Raw genomic sequence first — 8370 nt, 5'->3', positions numbered from 1 at the left:
TATTGAAATATTCACTGTAAAGTTAGTTTCTAAACTCTTTGAATAAACATCAGAAATACTCCGTTTGTTGTCAAATTATTTATTATTTTTTATGATTATGTTAGTAAGCATCTATTTAGCCAGCAACAACACAGCGCACGTATATTCGTTTTATATATTATAAGAACTATTTGATAATAATTACACTGTTCTTTATATGGTTCTAAATACAAAATATCATAATTTTAATAATACGAAATAGACAACCTTAATATATATATAGATATTCTACCGCAAAACAGCAATACTTGATATACTGGTGGTAGGGCTTTGTGCAAGCTCGTCTGGGTAGGTACCACCCACTCATCAGATATTCTACCGCAAAACAGCAATACTTGATATTGTTGTGTTCCGGTTTGAAGGGTGAGTGAGCCAGTGTAATTACAGGCACAAGGGACATAAAATCTTAGTTCCCAAGGTTGGTGGCGCATTGGATATGTAAGCGATGGTTGACATTTCTTACAATGCTAATGTCTAAGAGCGTTGGTGACCACTTACCATCAGGTGGCCCATATGCTCGTCCGCCTTCCTATTCTATAAAAAAAAAATATATATATATAATTTTAAAAAATTAATTGTGCTACAAATACCATTACTTAAAATAATATATTAACTTACTACGGTAAAAAAATATAATTAGTGATTAAAGAAAAAAATATATTACAAAAGTATATATAGAACCTTTTTTTTAAATAAGGTCTTAATTCAATTTAAGACAACACTGTCATTAAGTCTGTCATAAAATATATAAATAACCAAATTAGGCGTGCTTGTAAAAAATTAAACAAACGATTTGTTATTTAAATCTGCATTGGAGATGCCGTATCAGTATGGTTGCTATCGCGACTTCAACATTGGCACCTTTGCTAGATGTCCCGGAGGATGTGATCATCCTATGACAGGATGCTGCATACCCTGTGTTCAAGGTAGCTGCTGTTCACCCGTTGGTCCTTGTCTTAACTACCATTAAAGCTTCGGAGTTTCATAGAATTATTCATTAACAAATGAATGTATTTAAGATCTCAATAAATTATTAAACTATATTATTGTTGTTTTATTTTTATTCAAAATTGAACTGTTAACTTTATTAAGCCCAATTAAATTATTTTTATTTATAATACTTGATATAGATTATCCTAATATGATATTACTGAATTAAGCTACGACATAAATGGATTTAATTAATTTAATTGCGTATTTTATAGAAATCATAGGATATGCAATTAGCGAATAACATGGTTCGATATTCAATTAGACGCCTAATGGCTGTAGCTTGTTTATTGATTAATGTTTTCACTCCAGCCTCTATTTGAATATTAAATCAGCGCTCGTGTGTTTATTTAGACTTAAATTGCGCCTACATTCGTCGAATAAAATTCCAATTTATTTCAATGCATCTAGTTGGTATGAGTAGTTAAAAGAGATATCATACATTTAAATACACAGCTACTACGTTTATTGCGTCAAATACGTAGGTATATAATAAAAACTATGTTTTTTTAGAATAAATAACAATTATCTAACGTCTTAAAGATATTTAAGACTTTTCGGCCACGGCGGCCAATCACAAGTGATACGCAGGACATATTATAGTGCACTAGTGAGCGCTGCATATACATATAGAAACTGCAAATTCATATAAAGAGCTCTTATGGCTATTTACAATGCTGCTGACGAGCTGGAGACTTCCACTTCTAGATCTTTTTAACAAATTGTAGCACTGCCTTAGTATAAATAACAGTTTATTTAAACAACAATAAAAACGGGAAGTAAAAATTGCTGTCTGCACAAAGTCAATTCATCTTTTCTTGGATAAAGTTATACGATGCCACAATTATTCAAAATACAATCAATTTAAATTAAATATTAAAAAAAATTATGAATAGTAATATTACGCGATATAAGACTATATAGATTCATTGCTTATTCATTGCTTTTAACGTGGATTGAATAATAATTTAAATGTATTCAATCATCATACCCATTTAAATCTTGGAAAAGAGTAACTAGTGAGCTTCTTGCCGATCCTTCTCGCTTAAATCTACGTTCGAAACGGTAATTTTATCTTCAATCTTGTAAAATGACGATTCAAAAATGTTCGTACTTCCAATGATGTAATGTATATTATATATATATATATAAAGTATATCACGTAAATAAATAGAAGAAGTAGATTCTAGTTCGAACAATACTAAAATCAATGCCAGCATGAGAAATACATAAACGAACAATACGACTCTTCGCTCCACAGGATTCTATGAAAACGTTACCCCTGCAGTGCCAAACCTATGCGCACAAGTTACGGCGAAAAGATATCAAAGGTCAAGGTACTGTTCATATTGTTAGGTGAATCGCAAATATAGGCTACGTTTCTTCGAATTCCGGTCAAAAGTTGAGCGAAACACATTAACTGATACGTTTCACCGTTAAAACAAAATGATTACAAGACTTCGTAATTAAATACTTTTATATTCCAGAGCATTCTCAGAACTTTGATATGATAATTAACAATAATAAATACATTTGCATAAAGTTATACAAGGTTTATGTAAATTAAATCAATTAATGTTATGTACGAGATAAGTGTAGCTGTTATTACAATTTAAATGGTTAATAAAATATACAAAAAAATAATTAAAAAAAATATTTTTCTAACGCATAATGGATTCATCGAGTAACTTTATTAAGACACATGAAATTAATAATATTTCTATGTGATCAAAACGATGTATTCCAAATTAATTTAAATTAAACGTATTTACAAAAATATTTAAAAAAAATCTATCCAATTTTCACAGCGTTAACTCAATTATATTGCAAAACGAATATTTTAAGCGATGTATTCAAAGGTTTGCATATATCGTTTTTGCGATGTGCGTTTAATTACCTTACTTTACGAGATTTTCGCTTAGTTTTTTTTTCAACAGATTATCGTATCTCTAGAGACGTATTGTTGTAAATCCAAATTTAGAAAGACATATACCTTTTTTTAAAATCTTTTCTATAATATGAATTAACGCTATTTAAGATGTCCGCATGTTTTTATTACTAGGCAACATCACAATCAATTTCATAGGATAATTGGTGTCAATACTATTTAATATTCAAATACAAGTTTGCAGTGGAATGCGTTGACGAATTCACTCGTCACTGACTCCGAGTGTATGTCAGTTGTCTTCCTTAGAAATTGGGGTAAAATTGGTCTTCGTAAGATTTCGGTATTTAATATATTAAAATAGAACGTTTATAATTAAAAAAATCGGTATTTTTTAAAACAGTGCTTCACTTCCAGTAGTTCCTGTTCTTATCTGATTGAAGCACGACGTCGTCGCTAAAACGAACGCTTCCGCTAACGCACCTTGCACCGTGCATTTGACAGGCACGTGCGATTACTCCGATATATTTGAATAACGTTGTGAATATTAAGTATTACAAAGCTTATAATTATTAAAACAATACAATTTTATAACGTCTTCAAGTCCCATTACATTAAGTATCTTAGTAGTGTACTGTTTATATGACAGAGTACCTTCGTTAGTCTAGTCACTAGGTTTAACTCGAGCTTGAGGATTTCAGTTTACCCAATAATACACTATTTAGAATTTCTGCTGAAAATTCTCAGTAGTCTACAGGAATTTGGAATCGCTTGGATTCTTTATAATCCTATCGGATTTGCTGACCCGTCAAATTATTAAAGTAAAAGAATAGAGAATGCATTTGTGTACACACTTTTGCTCTATAACATGTCCATCGCATTTGGTTGGTGAGACACCTTCGCCAAAATGTATGTATATACATACATTTGTTTAGTTTGAATGTGCTTAGTTAAAGTGCTTAGTTTGAATTCCTGTCACTGAGGAATTTACAGCAATAAACTATGACAAAAAATGTTTTATCGTGTCAAATTATTATATAAGTTTAATTATTAGATAATTAATATATCATCTGCCAATGTATTCTATTCAGTCTATAAGGATCGACATTAACATAAGTATCCTTTAATAAATACATAATATCAGAACGTATACTTTCCTTGAAACATTAAAAAAAAACATTGGCTTCAGTGTAATTATTATTATAAGTAACAAAAATGAAATTACGTAATCGCATACGACCATAATTCCTACCTACCTAATTTCCTTCTAAGCTGTGACTTGACTCTTTCGTTAACGCCTCAATGCAATTTACACAGAAGTTAGAGAGATATTAAAATGATATTTCCGAGAACTTATTCTCCATAAAGATACGAACTAGGCTTACTGAGAATACAAACGTTCGATTCACGGAATTTTATAATGGCAATGCTATAATATCGAACCCTTCGCAGATTTTCCACGGAGAATTTCATTTAAAAAATTATAATGAATATTTGAAATGCACTCATACTAAGCTTACACTTTTAATAATTGCATCGAACAAAGCAATAGTGTAGAGAAAATATTAATAACTTAAAATATTGATTTAACTGGCAATATATAATAAGGATATAAAAAAATGATAATAAAAAGAATAAAGAATTTAAATTACTTATTCATCACAAACAATTAACGTGATTTGATTTCTTGGTAAACGTGAAACAAACTAGTTACTAAGCAGCTACACAATAATTAAATGTCCGTGCAAGTAATTAGCATAATTCTCATAAAATACTATACACAAAAACGGCAGTCGTTTTGCTAGAATACCGATACCGAAATGGTAAAAAATGTGTTGCTTAACCTCGTTACCGGCTCTTGCAAAAACTATTTAATGAAAAAGGATTAATTACACGATGTAAAATATACACGCAATGTTCAAAAAAATCCCGATCGGGTTCGTTAATGTGATATGATGTCGGATTACATGGAATATACAATTTAACGTAACGTAATGTAACTCGACTATTTCCGCGACACTTTATTAGGTTAAACACGCACCCACCGAAGGTATTTTAAAAAATGTCGCTATAAACTTTTGCATCCGTTACGATTATATTCGTCAATAACGTGTTTATTCTAATCGCTATCTGTTTCCTTTAGTTAATTAATCGAATCGAATGTAATTTTGTTGATGAAACATTTTAGAAACTTGTCAGAAGTTTTTTTTTTTTATAGAGTACGTAGGCGGACGAGTTTATGAGCCACTTGATGGTAAGTGGCCACAAACGCCGATAGACATTGGCATTATAAGAAATGCCAAAGCGCCACCAACCTTGGGAACTAAAATGTTATGTACCTCCCTTGTGCCTGTAATTACACTAGCTTACTCACCCTTCAAACCGGAACACAAATAACAAGTACTGCTGTTTTGCGGTGAATATCTGATGAGTGGGTTGGTACCTACCCAGACGAGCTTGCACAAAGCCTCACCACCATTAAAAAGCCAGCCAGTACTTGTTACTTTGTAGAAAATTTAATGACATGACACCTTTTATGGACGGTATCAGTATTTACTGTAAAAATATAATGTTTTAATATGAAACCGTAACCGTATGAAATTAAAGCATTTTATATTTTTATATTAATTTTTAGGATAAAAGTAGTAATATTTTTTTGTACATAGTACAGTTTTTTCTACAAAACAAATTTTTTAAAATTGAAAACAATGTTTACTGTAAAAAAATATTTCTTGGCCGGTTCATCTAGGTATAATCTTAAGTTTCTAAGAAGTAAGACGTGACATAAACATATTATTCCATTACATCTAATTGCAAATATTGTATAAGAAAATTTAAAATGATTTCCTGATGCGGAGGGAAGCATGTATGAGATCATATTACTAGCTAGAAATATATCATATTTAATTGCTAGAAAATGACTAACAGAAAAATATTTGAAAAATTCAAAATTATTTTACCTCTCTGTAAAATGTATCCTTATATGATACAAGCTTCTATACATCAATATCACTGATTGTCGCTTGTATGGATTTACGTAAACAAAAGTTTCAGTTTCGTTGTATACAAAAAATTGCAAATAAATATGTAATAATTTTGTAAAGATTACATCTTAATTTACAAAAAAAAAGTTTTGAAAATAAATATTGTTTATTTTATACGACAACAATACTGTACTAAGACTTTAGTAATAAGAAACGATAAAAATTTTACTAAGATGTATGCAATAAATAAATTTAGGAATCTATAATGCCTGGAAATCCAAAAGTTTTTTTACCATATTTTACGGATACGGCAATTTTATGCCGAGATGGCCTAGTGGTAAAAACGCGTGAATCTTAACCGATGGTCGTGGGTTCAAACCCGGGCTGGCACCACAGAATTTTCATGCGCTTAATTTGTGATTATAATTCATCTCGTGATTGACGGTGAAGGAAAACATCGTGAGGAAACCTACATGTGTCTAACTTCACTGAAATTCTGCCACATGTTTATTCAACCCGCAAAGGAGCAACGTGGTGGAATAAGCTCCGAAACTTCTCCTCAAAAAGGGAGGTCCTTAGCCCAGCAGTGTTACATTCACAGGACATCTGAACTGAACGTCAAACGTTCTTTTTAAACTCACGTCTGTTTTAAATTGGATTGTCCACTGATTCAAGTGTCTCACGCGCCTATTTTTATATATATAATTACGACAGAAATAGAATTTGCTACAATTAAACTATAAGGTGTTAAGGTATGATCATAGCCGGAATTAAAAAGTATATTCTTCCTATTTTTTAAACAAATTGCAATATCTATAATTTTAATTATTATCATCTCAAATTATGAAAACAAAGTACAGCGACGACAATCATTATTAATAAATTAGTAAGACAAAATAGCGTACTCACAATTTTTTTTTTTTTTTTAATATAAATTTTCTGTATTTTTTTTTATATATATAAAAATGGAAATAGTTGATTATTTTAAAACTATTACTTACCTGTAGTTAAATTTTCTTCTAAAAATCTAAATAAAAAAGCTACAATTCATTATACTAAAATCTATCATATAAATTGATTCAATTAAGTGATTTCATGAATGTGCATTAATCTGTTATGCTATGAAATAACTCAAATGCGGTATTCGTCCTATGCGGTAATCCATAGCCTGTGCCTGCTTATGACATTCATATCGAAGCCGCATTGTATTGTTAGAAATTGACCTAAAAGTATAATTTTCGTTGATAATGCAAAATGCATTGCAACAATATACAGCAAGTTGCTATCAATAACCACGCGATTATACGGCTGAAAAGCTTCATATTAATTTCAAATTCCCTTTTTTAACTTTACATTTTTTTTAATTATTATATTATATTAACTTGATTATTTTGAAACCTCATGTGAAAATTTTTAATGTTTTGATAAAGCGAATATAAATATGTACATGTGTTAAAAAACATTTGAAAAATTTAATTATACTATTTCACATCTATATTTGGTTGCGAGCCGGTTGGCGTGGTTGGTAGAACACTTGCCTTTCACGCCGAAGGTTGTGGGTTCGATTCCCACCCAGGACAGACGTTTGTGTGCATGAACATGAATGTTTGTCCTGAGTCTGGGTGTAATTATCTATATAAGTATGTATTTACAAAAAAAGTAGTATATGTAGTATATCAGTTGTCTGGTTTCCATAGCACAAGCTTTGTACAAGCTTAATTTGGGATCAGATGGCCGTGTGTGAAAAATGTCCCAGGATATTATTATTATTATTATTATAATTTTTTATAATATTACATTAAAAAAATATTTCGTAAAAACGTTTAAAGGATATCAATTAAATATACATATTTTTTATACTAAAAAATAGTCAAATTTAAATAACTGCTCCCGATCCTTACTCGATAATAAAGCTGCCTATAACACAGGCCGCGTGTCCATGCTGTACGGCGATGGACAACGTTCTAAATAAGACCCGGAGCGACTGCCAAATAACCTCTCTTTAAGGCCGATCTCCCTGATAAACGCAAGGGCATCCGATCCCCAACATCCCGACATCTCGAAGGCTTGTAGCATAAACAAAATTTTTTTCCGTTTTTGGTTAAGATATATTTTAAAAGAAAACTCAATTTTATTAATGTTATTTTTGAAATAATAAAACTACAGACAGTTGACCTCTATCCAACTTATTTGTAAAATAAAGCTAAATGTGGGTAATATTTAAAAACAAACTGTTTGTTGACATTACATACCAATTTTCATCAAAATCGGTTCAGTCTTCCAGCCGTGAAAGCATAAGAGACACACGGAGTTACTTTCGCATAGGGCATATAAGTATATATTCACAGAGTAATTTACTATTATTATTTGTATTAAGAACAGTGTCCTTCTTTTCATTATATTTATTTCCAAAGGTAGTCAGACTGACAATTGGCCAACTTATGGTCAGTGGTCGCTTCTGTTTATAGACCT

The sequence above is a fragment of the Nymphalis io genome, chromosome 9 (genome assembly GCF_905147045.1).
Source record: "Nymphalis io chromosome 9, ilAglIoxx1.1, whole genome shotgun sequence".
NCBI classification, from domain to species: Eukaryota; Metazoa; Arthropoda; class Insecta; order Lepidoptera; family Nymphalidae; genus Nymphalis; species Nymphalis io.
This window is presented reverse-complemented; position numbering follows the sequence as displayed.